Below are 24,416 nucleotides of genomic sequence, written 5' to 3' on the forward strand. Positions count from 1 at the left end.
ACTCAAGCCAACAGTTCCTCTCAGGCGAAAGAATGTTGTTGATGATTGCCAGAATATTCTATGTTTTTTCTTTTTGGGTGAACTCTCTCTTTAAAACGACAAAGCCACAGCCAGCTTTGTTGACTAGTTCAAGTTCACATTATGTGACTGCTAAAATATCTTACCATCAAAGCAATAATTCTAATATACAGTAATATAGTATGATTCTGAGAAGCAAAGCTGAGACAACAATAATGGCATCTTACAGAACTTGCATCTTAATGTGTTCTTGTGGTCTGTTCTGATGAGTTTTGAGAGCTATTCCTCTGGTATCGCTTGGCAACTGTTTAATCATAGCTCCTGAGCACTAATGTATTCCAGTGGAGGATCAGCACAGTTGAATTGGATAAGCCCACAGCTACAGCTGAGCAATCCCTGCACCTCGCTCTCACTAGGCGTGCATAGCAACTGCTGATCTGCCCAACAGAGATATGAGGTAATGACAGACGCAGGAACAGACTGCAAGAGAGACCAGGCTCAGACTCAGTTGTGAGTGTGGCTAGCTACAATGGCCCAAGTCCTTCAGAACACAATAGCTAAAGGAGATTTCAACATGTATTGGATGTTATACAATCTATCCTCAATTCGTGGGTGCAAACAAAGGGAGGGCTTGAGTTAAGAAGGGACCTCAAGTACGGTTTGATAATGATCTTACAAACAGCCAGTCTTGCAATTCGTATAGAGGGATGACATATGGACAAACCTACTTTCCTATACATCTAATTCTCTTCACCTGTTCCTCTAGGTTGAAGAAGAAACAAACTGCCTTCCTGAATATATGATGATGTGTTTCCACATATGCACAACGAGCTGAGCAAATAAGGGTTTCTAGAGAAGAACCTCTTTTAGTGTGGGAATTATCCTCAATTCTGTAATAATTTTCTCCACTATCCTTAGCCACAGATAAACCCATCACAGGTGAAGGGTAGAAGGAGCAAAGAAGAAGAGAGTGTTTTATCGGATACGCAGGACTGCAGCAGGATTAGTTTCTCTGGGATGAATATAGCTCCCCTCCCTTCCATCCTCCCAACTATCCACCCGCACGCACACATTTCCACACACAAGGAAACACATCTCCAATCTCTAGCCAGTAATGTGTGAATCATTCTTCTCTACTTGGTTAAGCATATCTCAGCTAAGCATGTCAGTAGATGATGGGTTTCTTGCAGAAATTATCCAACCGAAAGAGGAAGGTACTGGTGCCAAAATCGGTGTTGGTGTGAAAACAAATGCCACGCTGTAGGGGCGGGAATTTCTGATGGCACGTTCTACTCTAACCCAGTATGGGTCTACTTTAGAAATAGCATCCAATACAAAACAAACCAGCAACACCTGCATGCAACTTTAGCAGCACGTCAAAGAAAGGAAATAGAAAAAGAAAAGGAAATAGAGAAGGGGGAAATGGAGTGCCTACCTGTGTGTAGATTGCTGTTGTTATCTCCTGCTTCAGCTGGGAGGAAGTGAAGGGCAGATCATTTGCAAGAGAGAGGGAGTCACAGAGAGATGGAGAGGAGGAGTCCTGTCTGGAGGAGGAGAGAGTAAGAGCGGGATAGAGAGACTGAGAGCTGCTGCCACTATTCTTTGCTGAGCCTGCAGAGAGTAGCATGCATGGTAATGTGCTATCCCTGTTAAAAACCAGACAGTGCATGCATCTAGTCCAGAATTAGAGAGAGGGAGGGAGGGAGATAGAGAGAGAGAGAGAGACTCTTGCATGTTCTACCATGCGCCGTCACTAGGCATTTCCTTCGGAATCCCTCCAGTGAGAGTGGCACAGCATCACCGAGTCCTTGGCTGTGATTGGATATCAAGGGTGGTGATGCAGTCAGCAGGGGCGATAGCTCTGACAAATATAAACTAAGATGACCCTCTCAGCTAGAACTAGCATTCTTGCACATCCCAAGCAAAGGGTGAAGAGAGGGCAAGAACATGCAAGGGTGTTTCCGAAACCTTCTTGGTGCTTGTTTGTGAAAGTACTTTAGGAGGTGGGAAGCAGGAAAGTGTATATGGCAAGTTGTGGCATGGCTTGTAAACGTGTGTACTCACCACAAGTCTCCAAAGAATGTCTAGGTGTAGCGGTTGTGATTTCCCCAGAGAGAGCTCCATCAATTGCAAGAGAGGCTCACTGTCAGACAAGGGCAGGTACTAATTAAGAGATGAATTCTGGGCCTAACCTGACCACCAGTCTCCAAGAAGGATGCTTATAAAGTGGCTATTATTTCGTCCGATGTTCATTCATTTCTAAATGGCCTCGATCTGGACCGTGGATATAAGATAACAACTGTTCCCAGTGGTTTGCCTGATGTCACTTTTGGGCACCCCTCTATCACTGCGCTGAGTTTGACATTTTATTTTACAGTGAAATGCCTCTAATTCTAAAGGGCAGATTGTTGCATAAGAACAAAGATTCAAAAAGTAAGAAGGGTAACTGACTCATCTCTTTTGTTGGAAATTAAATGTCAGACTCTTCAGGCTTGCAAGAGGTTGTTGTGAAATACAAAATCCAATATGCTTATTATCAGATATTTCATGACTTAAATGTAATTGTTCAAATAAGTGTGTGAACATTTTGTAAAAGAAGTATTGAAATGAAAAGGTCAGATTTTGCCTATTTTACCAGCAGTCTCTACAAGTAAAACTGTTTAATAAACATAGTAAACATCTTAATGAAAATATAAAAATGTATGTTTGAAGTATAAGAGTTGGATTAGGGGATAGGAAATATTATTAGCTCAGTATAAAAACAATATCATGGGGTCAGTGGGTAATTCTCACAAAACCTGTCAATCTGGTGGCAACTGCAAAGAGAACGCACTATTGGAGACAATGCGCTGTAAAATGTGGCTGTACGTGATGGTGACACCCAGAATTCAGATTATGAATTTCATATAATTCCTCAATAGCCGGCCAAATTCCGTTCTATTTCTAAAATCTCTATAGTTTGGACACCCCTGTCTTATTTGTCCTAAATGTAAGCTTCACTGCCTTTATGCAAAATATAACATATATTTTAAGTTAATATACTGTACATATGTTCCCCCACCCCTTCTTACACAGTATATGAACTTAAAATATGTTATATTTTGCAAGAATGATAGAATGATAGACTTGACTTATAGAGAACAAGCTTAAAGATGGTGAGCTTTTGACTCAGAAACACTGAATTCAGCATGTTACTTAGAGAAACACCATGTCCAGTCTGCTGTGATTGATCAAGAGGATATGCAGCATGGACTGTTGGGAAGTAGACCACAGTGAAGTTTGTGGGCTAAGACAAAGGGTGTATCGAGGGCACAATGGAGGCACCCCTGAGCACTCTTCTGAACGCTAAAATGTCAAATGTGACACCCTATGGTCTCGTGGACTTTGTGGGAATGCACAAATGAAGGCCACAAGACCGCATGTCCACATTAAGTGCGCCATTTAGGACAGGGCCAACAACTAACGTAGTTGACACTGTCAGCCTTAAGTCGCTCACCACATGTATTATAAAATGCGTCTGTTGGAAATACAGCAGGTGTGACGTCCGATGGCTCTACACTGAAAATGCGCAGTGGCTCAAATATAGATTGTTATGTTCTGTCAGACTCACATTAAAAGACAGTGAGCGCGTTTACATGCACGTTCTTACACCAGTTATGCGGTCAGGTAAATGCAATAAATCGCGTTCCTTTATTGGTGTAAAGGTCATAAACGGCTTATGAATAACCGATTGACACAAGTAGATTTTTGCCCATTATGCGTGCCATGTAAACACCTTACCCAGTGTTCTTACCGGTTCATGCAATGTGGCAACGTGTTGAGTACATGCCTCTTCACGGTTTGACTTCAAAAGTAGAGAATATCGCAATTATTTCAAATGTCATGTAAATGCAGATTTCTTGCCTTGTCAGATTTTTTAAATAAGCTGATTTTAGGGAGTAATCAGCATATTGGTGTGCATGTAAGCAGGCTCACTGTCACAAAGAATGCACTTCAGAACTGGTGTTTGTACTGTGTCACTCTGCTCAACAACGCAATGCATCATTGTGTCAACAACAATCTTACATATTCTCTGTATCTAAATTGCACATGTGCATAGCATAGTATTAGCAAATGCTATAGTAACCTGCAGTATATGCAAATTGGCCTTCGAACACAACCAAAATACTAGTGTTATGCTGACCTGGATGCTGATCACTCCTTCAAGAACATGATTCGGTGACAGTTAGAAAAGCAGAGTCCAATGACCTGACGGAATACATCCGATTGTCAACTTTGTATGTTGGGACATATGACTTGGATGCTGTTAGCTCCTTCAAGAATGCGATTCATGACAGTTTTGCATTGGTTTGGGGGTGGAATAACATCCTGACTAGTCGAATTGGACTCGACTAATGGGCTTGACTAGTTGACTATTAAAAATCAGTAGTCTTGCAACCCCTAGTCCCCATCATGTTAGAAAAAAAGTGTTTTTGTGTGCATCCATGTCTGCGAGAACTGTAAAAATGGGTTTCCATTGAACAAACCCAATTTAATAAAGTATCCTTGTCACTAACTGTATGATGGGGTAGAATTAAAGCTTAATTTTAAAAAGATAAATAGAGCATGAAGTGACTTCTTAAACCAAGTCTCAGTTTCAAGAAACATGCATGATGTTACATTGCAGTTTTAGAGGAAGCTCATTGTGATTAAACAGAACTATCAGTCTCACTTTTTTAATTGTATTTCAAAGGATCCCATGTTTTTTTTTTTTTTTTTAAAAAGAACAATACATATGAAATTCATTTGCAATGACTTGCAAGTGTGTTGCATGTATTAATGCACTAAAACCTAGTTAGCTAAAAATCAAAAGCTGCAAAGCAACTTTACATGTTAATCTTTGTTGGGCCTCATGTATTCAGATAGAAGACAAAGGCAGGCCTAACAGTCATAAAACCTAACTCAGGCCCCCACATACCAGGTCATAAATCTTACTGATAAAAACCACGCCAAAATCAAACAAAGGGAGTCCAAAACAGACTACAAATCCCATGAAGCCTTGCTCACTAAAGGATCGAACTCTCAACTACTATTGGATGAGGCATATGACAGAACGCACCTCAACCATGACATCATCAGGAGTAGAAATACCTCTGAAATGCTTCCGGGATTTGCTTCCAGCAACTTTGCTCGCCGTGTGGAGACGCAGCTCATCGCTGCTCTCAGGTGCAGCCTCGTGGCACAAGGAAGTAAAATCCGACTTGAAACTGTGGCCATACAATCTCCATCTCGCTGGATGAGTTTAGATTACTCTGTGTTCCACCGAACACTCTAACGGATCCGAAGGAGACCGCCGAGCAATCCGCATCTTCATACGTTTGCCTGCAGAAGTGAAGAGAAAAGATTTCTTTTCCCTCTTCAATCAAGTCGACATCGCTGATTTCTACTCCAGCTCGCCTAGAATCAGCAGCCATACCGACCGCCGAAAGAGGGAGGAAACGGCCTCCCGTCATCACCCGAGCCTCGAGGAACCGAGTCTGAGTTAAAGGACGGATGAACACACATTCTGCATCCTCGTGCGATTCAAGTAAGAGGTTTACGTCTGGGCAGAGATAGAATATTATAATGTGTTATTCTTGTGTATCAAGGTTATTGCTTGTACAGTTTACGGACCGCCATGTCCGCTCATTAATAATACTCAGGGAATTAATTATCACAAATTTGATTTGCTGTATTGTAGTCCAACCATATTGGGCTATTTATCCATTAAAGAATCAGAGACCGTGGGACAGTTTACGAGCCGTCCACCGCATTTCTGAGGGATAAAAGCTTTGTCCCTAAGCTACCATTGACTGGTTTCTCTCCGCCCACATTCGCAGCCATATTCCCTGGCCAGAAGTCTCACGTGACATACTCTCCATGAGAGTCTCGTCCGCCATTTTGTGCGCGTCCCTCCTTACACACACACACTCTCACACACACACCTTATGTGTTATAGGATTATTTTAGTTTCCATATCTAATCATATCACTGTTTAGTTTGTAGTTGTAAGTCGGAAGTTTATTGACTGCATTGTATTAATTATTAATTGATATTACTGCATAAATAAACTTTGTTTATATTACAAAGAGAAGTGTTTTGGTTTGTTTTGCATACACTTGTGTAATGCTGATGGGATGTCAGTGCTCGGATTCAAGCCTTCATTCATTGTTTTTTTCCCGAAAATCGATATTCTTCGGTTGTCGATTTTCCTAAGAAAACAATCTAATATTGAGACTGTTATACTATCTGGTTATTAGTCCCGGATTCCAGGGTGGTGCCCCAGCAATATTAATCCTTATTAATATTCTATTGATTTTTGTTAATTGATAATTATCTTTGATGATTGTTGAATTTGAATGATCAATAAGCTAGTGTTAATTTTAATGAATGTTTCATCGATGTTAACAATTAACGATTATCTTTGATAATTGTTGATTTAAAGGATTAGAAAAGCTAACATTGATTCTCATCAATGTTCTATTGATTTTAATAATTAATAATTATCTTTGATAATTATTAATTATTGCTAATAACCAAACCCGTTCCTAAATGTAGCGCACTACATTTACTGGAGCCCCATATGAGGTTTTAATGAGTTAGAGTCAATTAATTAATTTACATATTAATAACTAAATAAATAATTATTAATTATTTCTGATAGTAACACTGATCTAAACAACCAGTAAAGCCCTACATCTTCCATATATCCTAGTCTCAAATTTAACCATCTTTTTTACAGGGAGTGGTCAAGATAGGAGACTGCTAATTGAATAGGTACTCCAGACTTTAATATTAACCATGTAACCTTACATAAACAAATAAATGGCAAATGTTTCTTTATTGTACACAGAATGAGCTTGCATTCTGCTTTGATTGAACCTGTCACAGTTGAGAGATGCCACTCTGTTTGCAGTGCAGCAAATTGTCTCATCACAAAGAGTGAACAGCAAAGTATAAAGTCAGTACTTGTGTCTGCATAACGACTCTTACCTTGAGATAACCTGACTCACAACCACTCCAAGACCTGCACAGCCAGCAGATTTCTGCATTTTTAAAAGAAAACACTTTCAGATTTTGTATCCTCGGGACAGTATGCTGTTTTAAAAGCAATCGAAATGGAAGATCATGCATTATTGATGCAGTTTGTAGGTAATTTAATGTGCACTTAAGCTGACTGGAATATTAATAATAGTCATCATTGTTTATTTTGAATTGGTATGCAGTGTGCTGCAGGTGGCTGTGACTGTGCCTGTACACATTGCAATAATGTCAGCAGTGCTTTTTTACTTACCAATCCATTAGATGCTTTTCAAGAAGCTCTTTATATAGGTTGAGGGTGAAAAGAAATGAGTGGATGATAGACAGGATGTCATAAATATGCTATATAAAGAATAGGTTTGAAATATCAATAATGTTAATTAGTATGCAGAGAACTCTTACCCTTATAATTATTCCATCACCTACTTTTGCTTGAATCTTTGCACTCTTTTGAAATCATAATTGAATGTCTAGCAAGGCATGTACTGGGAACAACACTCAAAAGTGACTGATATTTTTCAAGAAGGATGTGTTTCTGAATCGACATCAGATTTTAGAGTTTGGAATATGTTTAGGAATAGAGCTTTATTCAAAAATATTTTAAATCTATCTTTTCTCTCCGATTTTAAGGGTTAATGGGTAGGGTTGGGGTTAAGGCGATTTCTTTGTACGAATGGTTTCAACTGGATTCAAAAATGTATTGTAAACTCAGAATAAACCTAAGTGTGAACTCTTTGATAAATTGTGAATTATATTTGAAAACATTCACATATGCACAAAAAAAGGTGCATACGCTAGGGCTTGTACGGCTACTATGAGTAACCGCTCAAAGTAGCAGATTAGTCGGTTACTCTGTTTGTCAATGTTCACCTTCTGTAAATGACTCAGAGGTTAAACTAATCAAAATTTTTCCAATATTTTGCACAGTTTTAAAATACTTATGGGTAATTTCAAAGATGTCCATAATTTTAACAGATAAAATACACAGAACCATCTTTACTGTGAGTGGTATATGTGCTCATTCTTTCTCTCCCCGTGCCCGCTTATGTCCCAACTTGCGTTGTCATACATGGTGCAAAAATGGTCATGTCCCAATAGTTTCTAGATTGTTTTCAGGTCACGTCGCAAGAATTTTGGCTTGTATGTGTAAATTAACACTCTAAATATTTGCAGCATGGTGTGCATGTTATTTACACTTTAGCGTAATTCCAAATATATTTTAACATGTATTTGCATGCAAATACACAGGATGGCGTTTGTACACTGAGGAAACTTTCTTCTGGTACCACAATATGGAACAAGCGCAAATCAATCCACGAGTAGACTGAATGGACCAAACACATGAACTAGTGGCAAAACCAAATAGTCAACTAGTCGGCGCAATGCCTAGTGTAACCATGGTTATTAAATATTCCCACTGTTCCCAGATCATGATCTTTTTTGTTCCAGGAACATGTCCTGCTTGGGTATATTACATTTATTTACATTTTTACATTTATTTATTTAGCAGACACTTTTATCCAAAGCGACTTACAAATGAGGAATACAACAGAAGCAATTCATAAGTCATATGTTAAACCTTGTGTTGTACAAATTTTATAAGAATGTTACTTTGAGATTAAATATCTGCATCACTGCATAATGTTGCTGATGAGCACTAATTTCTGATATTAATAATGATCTTCATTACCAATGGATGGTAAGTACTATTTGCAGTAACTTTGCCTATGATGCTATATCTCTTACTACCTTGTGGCTAATGTTTTGTCCAGATCTATTACATTTTTCAAAAATACATAAAATGCAATTCACTCAAAACAATTACTTTAATACACCTCTTCTATGATGAATATGTTTTTAATTACTGAGTTCAAAGACATTTTGATATTTTTTCTGTGGCTTAAAGTCTAAAATGTCATGTGGTGTAACCGTCTGTAGACAGTAAATAAAATTTACTCGCTAAAATTTGACATTCTTTAAAAAATAAATGTTGAGTACTTTTATTAATATTTAAAAAAACAAACAAATGTAATTAATATTTGAAAATCGGTTGTTCACCAAATCAAAGTCATGTAGCGTAAACTTTTTACCTTGAACAAATTTGTTTGAAATATATATATATATGTGTGTGTGGGTGTGTGTGTGTGTGTGTGTGTATATATATATATATATATATATATTGTATATATATATATATATATATATATATATATATATATATATATATATATATATATATATCATTATTATTTATTTATTTTTAAATGATTATGTTGTGCACCAAAAGGCTGGGCAATATGGTCAAAAATATTATCACAATATGTATTTTTGTTTAATATCTATATTTTTTCACAATATACATTTCATAGCATTAGTGGGGAAGGAAATACATTCCACATGTTTGTTAGTCCTCAAGAATTAATGTAAGCATAACTTTTGTAACCAGTAAACTTTACAGGGTAAGATACCTTTTCATTTGAAAAGTATTCAGAAGTATTTTTTTAATCCTTCATAAGGTGTGTGACCTCTTTTCGATGAAATTACGCCAATTTAATTGTCTTCAACAAATGTTTGACTCCAATAAAATAATTTATTGTGAAGCTCCGACTCCAGCTCAGCTAGATTACCACCCACCAATAACCATCACAAAAAAAAAGAAAAAAAGAAGTACTTTCGGGTGTGACAGTGCTATGGATCATAAAAAAAATTAAAAAAAAAAATTTAAAAAAAAAGTTTAATAGTACATAAATAAATAGCAGAGTTGTTGATGTCGGAGTTGTGTTTAGTCGATAGCTGTATTGCATTGTCAGTGCGGTCTAGTTCAGTACACAACGATATCATATTAGCCGAACAGATAGCTTATATGCTTGTATGACAACAGGGTGATGTAACCACCAGCCAGCTAATACTTCCTAACCGGCTCACTCAATGACTGATTCAGTTAGTTAGTTGTGTGTATAATTTTGCCGAACTGCTTTTTTTGTGACACGCACCTGATCCGATCCTCTGTGTAGAACGAACACTGCCTGGCCAAAAAAAATTGCCATATGGATTTAAATAAGCAGATAATTTAAGAGCCTATGATTGGATTATTATTGCAGTAATTAATGTTTCAGCTGGCATAATTCTTTTAATCCTAACTGATGCAGTGTGTAGCTTCTCATTTCTTAAACAACCATGTCGGAAGAAGTATCCCGTGGTCGTGGAAAATCTGTTACTGTGTTTCAGAAGAGGCAAATTGTTGGCCTGCATCAAGCAAAGAAAACACTAGAGATAGAGATTGCTAAAATCACTAGAATTGGGTTAAGAACTGTCCAAAACATTATTAAAATCTGGAAGGATAGTGGTGAACCGTCGGCTTTGCGGAAGTAATGTGGTCAGAAAAAAATCTTTAATGATCGTGATCGAAGATCACTAAAACGCTTTAAGTCACATCATAAAAAAATCGACAGTAGAACTCACGGCTATGTTTTATAGTGAAAGAGCATTTCTGCATGCACAATGTGATGAGAATTTACAGGATTGGGATTAAACAGCTGTGTGGCCACAAGAAAGCCACTTGTTAGTGAGGCTAGTTGGAAAAAAGTGACTTTAATTTGCTAGGGTGCATAAAGATTGGACTGTGGACCAATGGAAAAAGGTCATGTGGTCCGATGAGTCCAGATTTACCCTATTCCAAGCCACAGGGAACGCAAAAAGTGATGCACCCGACATCCATAGTGCCCACTGTACAAGCCTCTGGAGGCAGGGTTATGATCTGGGGTTGCTTCAGTTGGTCAGGTCTAGAGTTCAGCAACATTATGCGGCAATAAAACGAAGTCAGATGACTACTTGAATGTACAGATTTTTTCTTCACTGACGGCACAGGCATATTCCAGGACGACAATGCTAAGATTCATCTGGCTCAAATTGTGAAAGAGTGGTTCAGGGAGTAAAAGGAATCATTTTCACACTGACCTTAACCCCATTTAAAGTCTTTGGGATGTGCTGTAGAAGACTTTACGGAGTGGTTCAACTCTCCCATCATCAATACAAGATCTCAGACAAAATTTAATGCAACGCCGGATGGAAATAAATGTTGTGATGTTGCATAAGGTTACTCAATTACTCAAAAGTTTGTCATCGAGGAATTGATTTAATTGCCCAGCCCTAGTTGCACCACATGAAATTTTGAAAGGTTTTGTAGGAAATGTTTTTCAAATTTTATTTTTATTTTTATTTATTATTATTTTTGACATTTATTTCTATGAACTTGACACATATGTTTTAAACTAGATTTTTAAAGATTTAAATTTTGTATCACATCAGACAACCTTATTCATCACTGACCCCTGTACTCTACTGTAACTAAGTAAATGCGAATCAGTGCACACAACCAAGGTGAGAGAACAAGAAACGAGTCTGATGCAGTTGAGGACAGAAGGTCTCTCAGCAGCAGCGGATTGGCTTTCTTTCAGCAGGCTGGCTGCTTTACACTCCAAACAGCATGGACACCAGCTGTACCCTCCAGTGTCCTTCAGAAATAGCCCTTACCCAGCAGAAGCCTGGCCTTTTCCCAGGCCTCCCAGAAAACTAAGCCCTAATGTTGGCCTAGTGTTAGCAGTACCAAGACATGGTCCTTTCCCTCTACAGGCTTACAAGATTTGTATCAAGCGCTGACCCATTGCTGGCTTCATTAGTCTGGCCTTCCTCCCAACAACCCAGCAAACAATGGCCAAACCTCGGTCAATTGTCACTCTAAATGACATGGATGACTGTCATACAACAACTCGTCGACATCACCATGAAGAATGCCGTGTTTACACGTCTCTGTAATCAAATACTGTGACGATAAAATCAAAGTGATGCTATTAATTATGCAGTGTAAAAAATAATTACAAAATAATAAAAGATTAATGGAGACCCTCCAGCCATCTGTAGTGCTAGATTGCGCATCAGTCTGTTGGGGAAAAGTGAACAGGACTGTTTTTCCATGAGCCATCAGAAGCCAATCAGTACTCCAATATCTAAGGTCTCCTGAGGCTTTTGGTGTAAACAGTAATGAACTTTCCCCCACAGCAGAAAGAACATTTCAAATGTTCAGAGGTTGATATACTGGTATAGAATGACCATCATAAAATTCTATGATAATTTACTCACCCTGATGTTTCAAACCCAAATGACTTTCTTTGTTTTCCGAGGAACACACAAGGAAATGTTAGGCAGAATGGCAAACAAACCTCTTTCCTTCTCTGCAATGTAATCCTATTGAGAACCTCAAACGATACCAGAGATAGTAGCTAGAATGATTTTGATATTTAATTTTAATTCACTGAGCTTGACTCCTGGAACAAAGACATATTTAAATGTTTTTAGGGAACTGTCAGGACATTAGGATGCACAATTGTTGGTATCACTCTAAACTGTTATGCAGAATAATTAAGTTGCACTTCTTATGCTGCTTTCATGTGCTATTGGAATTATCCTACTGAAGTGGTAATTAAGATTGTTGCGTTCAAGTGCTTTGTTGTCGGAAAGAACAAGAAACATGGACAACCTGGTTCATTCATACATATATTTTGAGGAACTTTTATTTTGACACCAGTCACACCATAATACATATTACTCAATTAGCTTGCTGACCATAATGGATTTTTTTGTCAAATACAAGCTATTTTCATGGTGTGAAAATTCACAACATGAATCGAAAGGTTGCTGTTATAAATGAATTTGAATGAATTACCAAGCGCTATAAAATTAGCTGTATTTAGAAAAATGAATAAAACCTGTCACTCTACAGAAAATGTACTTCATCCGCATGTTGAAAGTTTACAACTTCTCCCAACATGGGAACTCGGGTCTAAAAACTATCTCAGAGTTTCCCCTTCATAATTACGAATTGAGAGGTCATACATGTGCAACTTCCAAGTGGGAAACAAATACTGACCACAATTCTGAGGCAGCATTAGCAGCCTTAGCATTTAGCATAGCAAATTAAACATTCTTTTTCTGTCTTGTCAAGGTCAAAAACAAAACTTCAGCAGTGCATATTTCAAATCCAAATTTGTTATTTCATTTTCTCAACTTAGAGCAAAACTGTAAATTGTAGTGAGTTAATGAAAGTTTTATGCAAGTAATTCCCAGTGTTGAGGAGTAGTTAACTAAAAGTAGCTATGCTACTAACTACTAATGTAATGGCACTCCTTCTTGTTCCAATGTTAAGTCCTTAGGCCATTAAACAGTCAAGTAGTAACAATGAGTTTGACGGAAAAAAATCCAAGGACAATGGACTCTTCGTTATTGATGTTTATAAAGAATTGAAAGTGATACAAAAAATAAATAAATAAATAAAAATAAACATCCATACAGTTCTGGGAGTAATTTACACCTTACATAGTTCTTTGTCTTATTCTTTATATTTATATTATGTATGATGCTTTATGTTGTAGCTTGATCATCAGAAAACTGTGTTGCTCCTAACTTGCCCGTACTTATGTCCAACACAGGGAAAACCAATCACTTAAGAGGTAGCACGTACCAATGCCTACCCAAAAAAGGGGGATTACATAACAAAGAAAACTCCTTTGAAGAAGTCTAAACAGTTCCATAATAACATTTAGAACTTGAATTATTCTCAATTTCAACAAATAAACTAATCAAAGTAAATTGTATATGTATAATGGCTCTTAAATTTCCAGCCCCTAATTGTTCTAAAGGGGGAACAATTACTAATTATACTACCTGCCAAGAGCCATAAGCACATGTTAATATGACCCATTCTTGATCAACTTAAACTGATCAGGTTCTTTCCTGATGTAGACAGGGCTTATTTACGAGTCTTTCCAGTTTATTGGTTTTGGTCTGAACATTCACTCGTCGGACTGCACCTCTGGTATCTGGTAACGTCTTGACAACACGCCCCATAGTCCAGGAACTGCGAGGGGCAGCATCATCAACTATAACCACTACATCTCCAGGTTCAAAGTTCCTCTTTGGTCAAGACCACTTCTGATGTTCCTGAAGTAACGGCAAATACTCTTTGGTCCATCTTGTCCAAAAGAGATCGGATATACAGTACTGTGCAAACATTTTAGGCACTTGTGAAAAATGTTGCATAGTGAGGATGTCTTCAAAAATAATGACATAAATAGTTTTTCTTGGTTGTTGGCAGATAGGAAGTTCCAAGCTTCTTGGAGAATTTGCCACAGTTCTTCTATCTATTTAGGCTGTCTCAATTGCTTCTGTCTCTTTATGTAATCTCAGACTGACACGATGTTCAGTGGGGGGCTTTGTGGGGGCCATGACATCTGTTCCAGGGCTCCCTGTTCTTCTATTCTAATATTTTCTATTTGCAAAAGTAATGTTTGGGAGTCTAACATTTATATTTCCTATTGACACACTAAAGCTGAAGATATAAATAACCATCTTAAAGGGGTCATGAACCGCCTTTTTTATTTTGTACTGTTCTCTGAGGTCCACTTATAATGTTATCAAGATTTTTACATAAAAAAACATCATAATTTAGAAGTAATAGGCTATTTTCTGTCCTGTTTTGAACCCCCTCATCGTAACACACCATTTAAATAGGCATGGCGGATTGTACACTCAGAATTAAACGCCCACTGGTATGATTGGCTAACAGTTTAGCATATTTAAAAATCCTACATCCTTCATAGATGAACGCTGCTGTGAGTTAGGTTAAAAATGCATAAATACTCAGTACATATCAAACGATCTGTAATAACAGACAAAGCAATAGTGACCACGTAATAAAAACAGTTACTCACATGTGTGTGGTGCGACATTACTGTCGGATCCAATATAGTCGGCACAGCATCCTGTTTTAGTTTCAATCTTTCTGTGTCGAATTGTGCCTTGTTTGTAAACAAATCCGCGGTAAAATTAAGTGAACAAAGGACCAAGTTCTTACTGACACAGTCTGGAACTTTATTTAAAATAAACTTCATCCACTCTTTCCTAATGTTGGGATCAGAAGGAAGGCAATGCAAAGACTGCGTATTTCCACAACTTGGCAATGCACAGCATCTTGTTGTCTTCAGAGCCATCTTTATCATTTGGTTTCTGCGTAGGCCTGCGTTTGCCTCTCTCGTTATTTACCTACTACATGCGTGAATCGGTGGGCGGGGCTAAACAGGCAGTGATGTACAAGCAGGCATTGATCTTCTTCTGCAGAGGCTGTGTTTAGCCACACTATTACGTAATAAAGTGGCACATTCCACGTCCTGTCGTTTTGGCAGATTGGCTTCAATATAAGCTCTTTTTAGACTAACGAGAAAGTTTTGAGTTCTGAAACTTACAGGATGTTTTTTATAGTACAATGACCTCTTATATGTCAAAATATCAAGGGAATTTTGATTTCTCAGTTCATGACCCCTTTAAGACAAATGCTTTTGTGAAACACCTTATGTGCATCTTAAGACTTTTGCACAGTACTGTTTACTGGACCTGACGCCAGCGTCTTCTTAACCCTCTGGGGTCTGAGGGTATTTTGGGCCCTGGAGAAGTTTTGACATGCCTTGACATTTGTGGTTTTTTCAGTTGCTTAAAAACATATTAATGGCTAAAGTCTGATAACACTGTACTCAGCACAAACTGGGCTACAATAATATATGAGCAACATGTATGTACATGTTTGTATATTTGAGAAATTAACGTTTATGCATGGTTTTTGAAAAAACTAAAATTTTAAGTCACTGAAATAAGGCCATATAACACATACTAAACATTTGTTCACAAGACATTTGAGAACTGGATCTTGTAGCTTCGAGTTTTTGCTACAAAATGATGTGAAAACCATCCTGATCACTCATTCACACAAAACAATGTGTTAGTGTTAGAGTTAGAAAGGCCATATGCGAGGAGGCGTGAATGATCATGAATACTGATGTGATTCACACCTGAGGAGACAAAGACCCCTCCCCTGGGAACAGAATAATTTGTCATATCTGATATAGGGCATATACACATATATACAATTTTTTTCAGGATTCTCTAGTGAATAGAGTTCAAAATAACAGCATTTATCTGAAATAGAAAGCTTTTGTAACATTATAAATGTCTTTACTGTCACTTTTGACCAATATAATGTATTCAGCAAGGATACATTATATTGATCAAAAGTGACAGTATTAATTTCTTTCAAAAAAAATAAATAAAAAATAATAATTCTTACTGACCCCAAACTTTTGAACGTTAGTGTATAATGTTACAAAAGCTTTCTATTTCAGATAAATGCTGTTATTTTGAACTTTCTATTCATCAAAAAAATTGTACACAACTGTTTTCAACATTGATAATAATAATAAATGTTTCTTGAGTAAATCAGCATATTAGAATGATTTCTGAAGGATCATGTGACACTGAAGACTGGAGTGATGATGCTGAAAATTCAGCTTTACATCACAGGAATAAAGTGCATTTAAAAAAAAAAAAAAAAAAAAAATTATATATATATATATATATATAAAAACTTGCCTTGGGGGTGTTTACCATTTGCACTGATCGCCTCAGCACATTACCGTATGAACAGCGCCCTCTGTGCGTGGGTGTGATAACATTAGGGATAATTAGCTGAGTCAGGAGAAACTGTACATCTCTTTGTTTCATACAGATTACATTGCAGGAGAATATTTGTTTTAAATTTAAATTGTTTTATTTAAAAGTAGACATTTTAAGCTTTCTTTAGACATATGTTTCATGTTTGTGTGATAAGAATTTGCTGAGTTTCAGTTCATTTTTGTGACGTGTTTCAGAAAGATGCTCACGGAGACAGAGACGGCTGAAAGCGCACCCTGTTTATTTTCTTTATTTTACAAAAGCACAAGGTTTTGTTGTTATTGTGAGTGTACACAAATAAAAGTAGACCCTTTATAGTTTCTAATGATGTCTTACACTTATCTGTATGCCCAAAAATGACGGAGTATTTTAAGTTGTTTCCGCTGTTAGAAGGAAAAAATCCAGCAGGACGAGCCGGCATGTCCATCGACCCCAGAGGGTTAAATACTGGTCGTCCTTGGAGAAGACACCAGGTGGAATGTTTGGTTGAGTTTTCGACAGTAAAAGATGGTTAGGTGTTAACACCTCTAAATCACTGGGGTCATCAGAGGCCTTGGTGAGGTGTCTTCCATTGATGATAGACTCGACCTCGCACATGAGCGTATGAAGGCCTTCATCATCCATTGACTGCTGTCTCAGAACTGAGTTTAACACCTTTCTCACTGTACAGATTTGTCTTTCCCAGACACTGCCATGATGGGAAGCTATAGGTGCATTGAAAATCCAATTAATTCCCCATTCCATCATTGCGCCTTCAATCTTTCTTTGGCTAAGGCTTTCAATTGATTCACAAAGCTCTCTTTCTGCACCAACAAGGTTTGTCCCATTGTCTGACTGCATAATTTTTACTTGTCCTCGTCTGCATATAAAATGACGTAGTGCATTGACACATGAGTCAGTATCAAGGCTATAGGTGATTTCAATGTGCACAGCTATTATTGTTAACCAGGTGAAGATCATATATCTTTTAACTTGGTTCCTGCCACGTTTAACTTCAAAGGGTCCAGATCTGGCATATTTTGTTCTCCAGTTTTGCTGTTGAGCCTTCTACAAACAACACTGTGACAAGTTCTTTAACTTTGTGGCCAGATCAGTAAGGATTTCTTTCAGAATCCCCACTCGGGAGATTATTCTGAAGAGTGCCTCCACAACACTACGTGCTGAGATGTTGCGCAGAGGTACTGCTTCGGATATCGTGTTGTGTATTCCACCTGAACCAACACAAAGCGATGCCTGCGTGCTGTCCACTCTAATGGCCTGATGAGGTCCATACAAATTATTTAGAAGGGGACCTCGATCAGTGGGAGGGGGCACAATAGCGCTTTTGGGGTGGCCACAAGATTCACCAACTGACATTCACGGCATGCCGCACACCACCTGCGAACATCCCTGCGAATGCCCGGCTAATAGAAACGGGCCATCAGATGGTCTAGTGTTTTCCCCTACCCTAAGTGACCCGCCATTGGATTATAATGAGCAGTCTGAAATAACTAGTCCCGATGGCTCTTTGGTACTAACAGCTGGGTTGTCCTGTATCCTCCTTTGTCAGAGCGTCCTGCGTCACTCGATACAACCGATCCTTAATAATTGAAAAAATATGGATATGAGAGTGCAATGTCTGGCTGGAGGCATTGCCCATCAATCAATTTCACTTGATCAAAGGTGTGCCTAAGGGTCTCGTCTTACGTCTGCTCCAGAGGGAACTCCCCAGCAGGGAATCCTCTAAGGGCTGGGGAAGCTGAGACTTCCCCCTCCCTTAAGTCCTCCTGACATGGAGCTGACGTAGATGCCTGCCTTCCCAGCCAGCGAGTCACACACCACACATCGATACACTTTGTTGCAGGACCCATTCACACACATTCCCCTTAATAAGGTAGTGAAATCTGGCCAATTAATTCCCAAGATTAGTGGATGGGAGAGGCGGGAATTAACCGCAGCCTCAACACTATGTTTTTGTCCTCAAAATTGAATAGTGACTGTCACTACAGGGTAATTTTGGATATCCCTGTCTACAAACTTTACCTTCACCGCCTTGTATCCAAAGCCTCGGATTGAACCAAGCTTTGGTGAATGGAGGTTTGATTACAACCTGAATCCACCAAGGCTTAATATGTACCCCCTTAATACTCACAGGTATCTGGTACGCTCCTGCTCAATTGGGGGTGGCCTGTGGCACGTCGGGTTCCCTGACCAATGTCTCCACCTCCATCGTGGGGCATCAGTCGCAGAAATGCCCAGGTTCCCCGCAGCTCCAGCAGACCGGCCCAGACTTCATGCCCACACCCGTGGATTCACCAGCCTGTGGGGGAGAGCGGAGAGGGTTAGGATTGAATGGCCCATGAGACCGGGGAATCGGTTTTGGGGTAGGAATTCCCCATTTCCGTTGAACAGGGACAGGATGAGGGGAAGGAGGGTCCTTAGCCAGCTGGTCTGCCCCTTCCAGCGATGCCGGTTGGTGGCACTGGACCCATTCTGCTGTCCCTTTCGGTAGCCAGGTGATGAACTGTTCCAGTACCACCAGATCAAGTACCTCCTCGGTGCTTGTTCTTCAGCCAGCAGCCACCTTCGGCAGGTGTCGAGGAGCTGTCGAGCGATTGCGAACAGGCAACTAAGCTCGCCAAGCATCAGCGAGCAGAAGTGTTGCCGATGTTGCTCTGGGTCTTGGCTGACCTGTTGCAGGATGGCTTTCTTCAGATCTTCATACACCAGGAGGTTGGATGCAGGTAGTTGGTGGGCCGTGAGTTGGGCTTCACCAGACAACAGCGACATGAGGTGGGCCACCCACTGAGCGCTGGGCCAGTTCCATGTTCCAGCCGTCCACTCGAAGAGCTCAAGGAATGCCTCCGGGTTGTCTTGGGGTCCCAGCTTCAACAGTGTGACATGCAGTACGGTCGTAGGTGGGTCCGGGGTCGAGGATGAAGACCCCTCCTGGTGTACCAAGCACCTGCAGGTCCTTCGCTTTAGCCTGGAAGAGTATCTGGAACCACTGCTCCTATTCCAAACACAGCTCAAGCAGAGACTGATGTTGGGCTTGGTGGATGCTGGCGAGGGTCTTGAATACTTCGGCCAACAGTGAGGACTCCATGACGGCGTTTTCTTCCTCCTAATCCTGGGTTTCGGCACCACTGTGACAGGTTCTTTAAATCTCTTCTTGGAGGAGGAAGCGGGAGCCAGGTAAACAATCCATGTAGTATTTTATTTTACACACACAAAGATCTGCTATTCAGCATAACATTGTACGCACACACACACAGTCAGCTTTGTGTGTCTCTTTCTCTCCCCTCTGGCAGACTGGACTGCTCTTTTATATCTCTCTTAGCTCTCACTGCAAACACAAACAGCTGTTAGAGATAATTTCCCACAAGTGTCAATCCTTAATGTTCTTCCTCTTGCGGCCTCGCTCTCCACAGATGTCGCTCGGCCACACCCCATCACCACAAACACATTTTGAAATGATTCTCCTCACAGATGGACTTGCTTGAGGAATCCAAAACGTATGTCTTAATCTTGCAGGCATGTAATTACGCCCGCAATGTCCAATCTCTCCAAGTTGTCAAGTCAAAGTTTATTAGTTGAGCATGTTTAACAACCGAAGTTGACCAAAGTGCTGTACAGTATAATATACAGGGCAATAAAAACAAACAAATAAAGGACAAGTTAAAAGACAAAACAAAGGAAAACACACAAGCCAAGGTATCAAGTTAAGTTAAAAGCCAATGAAAAGAGGCAGGTTTTTAACCTAGATTTAAAAACAGGTAGAATGGGAGCCATTCTAATATCAGCTGGCAGACTGTTCAAGAGCTTTGGGCCAGCATGTATATGCCACAGAATTACATTAGCAACATGCAAGTTATTAGAGAGTATGGCAGGGTGCTTCACATCCTCTGGCAAAGCTGACTTACTAAGCCTGCCTCCAACTCTCAAGTAGAATGGGATCAAGCATGCAGATTTGACTGCCTTTCTTTACAAGAGCTTTTTTCTCGCAAAGCCTTGATTTCTTCATTGTATTTCTGTTGTTGACTAAAGCTCTACTCAGGTCTTCCACAGAGAGTTGTCTTGACTGAATCGGCATCTTATATTTCTTCATGTGCTTGTTGACCAACACTTTCTGTTGTTTTAAACAGTTTTCATGTTGACTGATTTCAGCTTCAAATGCTCTTCTCTTGTCTTTCAAGCACAGTAGCATTTCTCTGAGTTGAAGAAACCATGCAATGCTCTTTTCAGCTGCGGCCATCTGGAGTAATATGATATAAGCTTGTTAACAGAGTCAGCATTTTCCTCTGATATTTCCATGTTCACTGTTGCACACTTCTTGTCCTCCGAGTCCTCTGATGTAAGTCAGCTTTCAAGATCAGGTCTCTCTGGGCATTCTTCAGATTTCAGCAAGAAGTCTGGGCCTTGTAACCAAGTCTTACTGCAGACAAAGTCTTCCATTTTCAATCCTCTGGAGGCTTGGTCAGCTGGATTTAACACAGATCTGACATATTTCCATTGAGAAGATTTTGAATACTTCTGTATGACTGTGACTCGATTTGCAATGAAGGTTTTCAAGAAGGTTCTTTCATTTGAAATGTATTTTAGCACTGCGGTGCTATCTGTCCAAAAGAAAGACTTCTGGAGTGGGATTTGAATTTCGTTTTTCAGCATCTTGTCTACATTAACTGCGACAACTGCAGCAGTTCATTCCATTCTTGGAATCGTGATGTGCTTTAATGGTGCAACTCTTGATTTCCCCATTAAAAGAGAGCAGATCCTCTTGCCATCATTGCTAGTCAGGAGAAGACGCAGTGCCATAGCCATCTTCGCACGCATTCAAGCAGTTGCAGGCTTGACAACCACTTTAGCCATTTTTGCTTTTGTTTACACAAGATCCTCAAGATCTGCTTAGCTGGCAAAATGGCTGGAGCCAAAAATTCAAGGGGATCATATATCGAGTTAACATTTGACAAGATTCCATGCCTTGTGACAGGCCTGTTCAACACTTTCATCTGGAATCTGAAGTTATCTGTCTTTGTGCACCGCTGGACACCCAGTGCATGTTCCATAGGAATCATGCTATGGCTTAAGTCTAAGTTATTTACTTCAGTGGCTCTGTCTTTGTCTGGAATGGACTGCAAAACAGTGTTACTGTTACTAATCCATTTTGTCAGATGGAATCCTCCTCTGGAACACAATGCTTGAAGTTCTTTTGCCAGATCAATAGCTTGAGCCTCCATCGCGACCGACTTTAAACAGTCATCCACAGAAAAGTTGTGAAGCACTATATCTATCACTTCTGGACAAGCTGTTCCTCTATCATCCTCTGCTGTTTTTATTAAGGCATAGGAGGCTCAACTGGGTGACAAAGTAGCACCAAAAAGATGAACTGTCATTCGGAATTCCTCAATCTCTTCATTCAAATTGCCCTCTGGCCACCACAAGAAGCTAAGAAGATCAGCATCTTCCTCCGGGACCTTCACCTGGTAGAACATGGATTTGATGTCTGCCATTAAAGCTACTGGTTCCATTCTGAATCTTATCAGGACTCCAATTAACGTACTGGTAAGGTTAGGTCCTTGTAGCAGCTGCTCATTAAGAGAGGTTCCCTGGTAGGTAGCTGTGCAATCAAAGACAACATGGATCTTCTTTTTCCTTGGATGATATACTCCATGGTGGGTAATAAACCACACCTTGCCATCTGAGCGATTCAGCTGACCCTTGGGTACCTTGACTGCATATCCACTTTCAACAATGTCCTTCATGAACTATTTGTAGTCTGCATGAAAGTAAAGGTTAGTTTTGAGTTTCTTCTTAAGAGCAGTGGCACGCTGCTCTGCAATGCAATGGTTGTTGGGCAGTTTGACAGACTCGTCTCTCATGGGTAAGCTTATGCAATAGTGACCATCAATATATTTTACAGACTTGGTGACTGACTGTATAAACGTATGATCTTCCTGGCTCTTCTCGTCTTTCTCTTCACAGCTGTGCTCTGGGAAATCCATATTATACTGCTGGTGCAACAACTCTTCAATTTCTGTTACTGAGACGCAATTCACTATGTGACTCTGAAACATATCGTTTGCTGTGTTAGGATTACATCTTCCTCTTAAAGGCCCGTAGATCACCCAACCAAGGGCAGTCTTCACAGCGGATGGTCCTTCTCCTTCACTATGTGCAACTTGCCAAGGCTCCATTGCCTTGGGAACATTGGTGCCTACAAGTAGACCAGTGTCAGTTTCAATGCATGGAATATGAACCTGATGTAAGGCAATCTTGTGATGTTCTCCTTCACTGGAATGTGGTTGTGTGCAAACACCTTAGGCAGTTCAATGTATGTGTTTTCATTCATTCCACATACTTCCAGATTCGATAAGATAAAACTCAATCTCTTTTCATTCATCTGCCTTTTTGCATCCCATTGTTCTGAGAAGAACCTTTGTTTTCTTTCTTCTAAGTTTCAGTTGTCTTTGCAAGCTTTTAGTGCAAAAAGTCACTGTGCTGCCTGGATCCAGAAACACGTATGTCTTTACATACATTTCACTCTTCTTGGATTTGACCTTGACAGGCACAACAGCCAATACACATTCTTCTCCGGTCCCATTACAGGTGCACGCCTCTTGACCAAGAGATACATATGCACTGGAGATCTCTTTACTGTCTCCATCAACCTTTTCTCTCACATCAGCTGCTGCAATGTCTTTCTTGTCTATATGAAGTATGTATGGATGTCGTAGAGAACATGTCTGACACTTCATTATTTTTTTGCATGACTCACTGAGGTGTCCCTGTGTAAGGCATCCAAAGCATAATCCTTTAGACTTTAAAAAGTCTATTCTTACTTGCTGTGGGAGTTCTTTGATCTTACCACATTCAGCCAAATTATGCTTCTTTTGGCAGTAAGCACAGAATTTTTGAAATGTTACAGTAGCAGCCTTCTTGTCTGTTGCATCCTGGTCATGGGAACTATCCTTGTTAAGGGCAGTAACACTTGTAACAAAGCTACTTCTTTTCTGTACACCTTTCCTACTGCCCTTGTCTTTGATGGATTTACCTTTCCATTCTGCAAGTGGATGAATCTCCAAAATGTTTCAAAACACAGGGTCCATAGCCACCCTGTCTTGTCTATCTATGAAATCCACCAAATCAGAGAATATTACGCATGAATCTCTCCTCTCTTGAATTTCAAAGGCTGTCACCCTCCACTGCTCGTGCAATTTAAAGGGAAGCTTCAAAATAACCACTCTCATATTTGTTGGATTATCCATTTCCTCCATAAACTTTACACCATTCATTGTATTCTTGCAGCCAGTCAGAAAAAGAGCATGAATATGAATTCAGTCCTTTGCTATCTTCTGTTCTGATGATCGGCCACTGCAGTGCTTTGTCCATGTATGCATTCGCTATACTTATCTCTTTTCCATAATGCTTCCAAAGTAGCTTCCTGGCCTCCTTATACCCTTTCTCAGGTGCCATATGCTCACAATTACGGACTAACTCTTGTGGCTCCTCTCTGTATATTGCTCCAGGTTCAAAAACTTGTCATGACAGCTTTCAACCTTGCTATCCACAGCATGCTCAAATGCCCTTATAAAGGATTTGTTTGATAAGGGGTCTCCTTTAAATACTGGCACATCTTTATGAGGCAAATAAAGCATCGTCCTTTGCTTGACAAGCATTTGTGATAGAATTCTGTTTCTGCAAGATCTGATATAAACCATCTTCTTTCCTCTCAGTCTGTAGCTGAGTGCTACACCTGAGCTTGCTCTGTGTGTCTTTAGCTCTTGAGCTAAGAATTGCACTGGTTG

General features: G+C 39.6%; 1 protein-coding gene across 5 annotated transcripts in view; it reads right to left on the bottom strand.

Moving 5' to 3' along the window:
* LOC127435417 (synaptotagmin-1-like) overlaps window positions 1–1,659 on the bottom strand; it is a 309,874-nt gene extending 308,215 nt beyond the window's left edge. For all 5 annotated transcript variants that reach the window (XM_051688901.1, XM_051688900.1, XM_051688902.1 and 2 more), the window contains exon 1: window positions 1,454–1,659. The gene's annotated coding sequence lies outside the window, so the exon portion shown is untranslated. The remainder of the gene's footprint in view (window positions 1–1,453) is intronic.
* Window positions 1,660–24,416: the final 22,757 nt, after the last annotated feature.

This window comes from Myxocyprinus asiaticus, chromosome 45, assembly GCF_019703515.2.
Source record: "Myxocyprinus asiaticus isolate MX2 ecotype Aquarium Trade chromosome 45, UBuf_Myxa_2, whole genome shotgun sequence".
NCBI classification, from domain to species: domain Eukaryota; kingdom Metazoa; phylum Chordata; class Actinopteri; order Cypriniformes; family Catostomidae; genus Myxocyprinus; species Myxocyprinus asiaticus.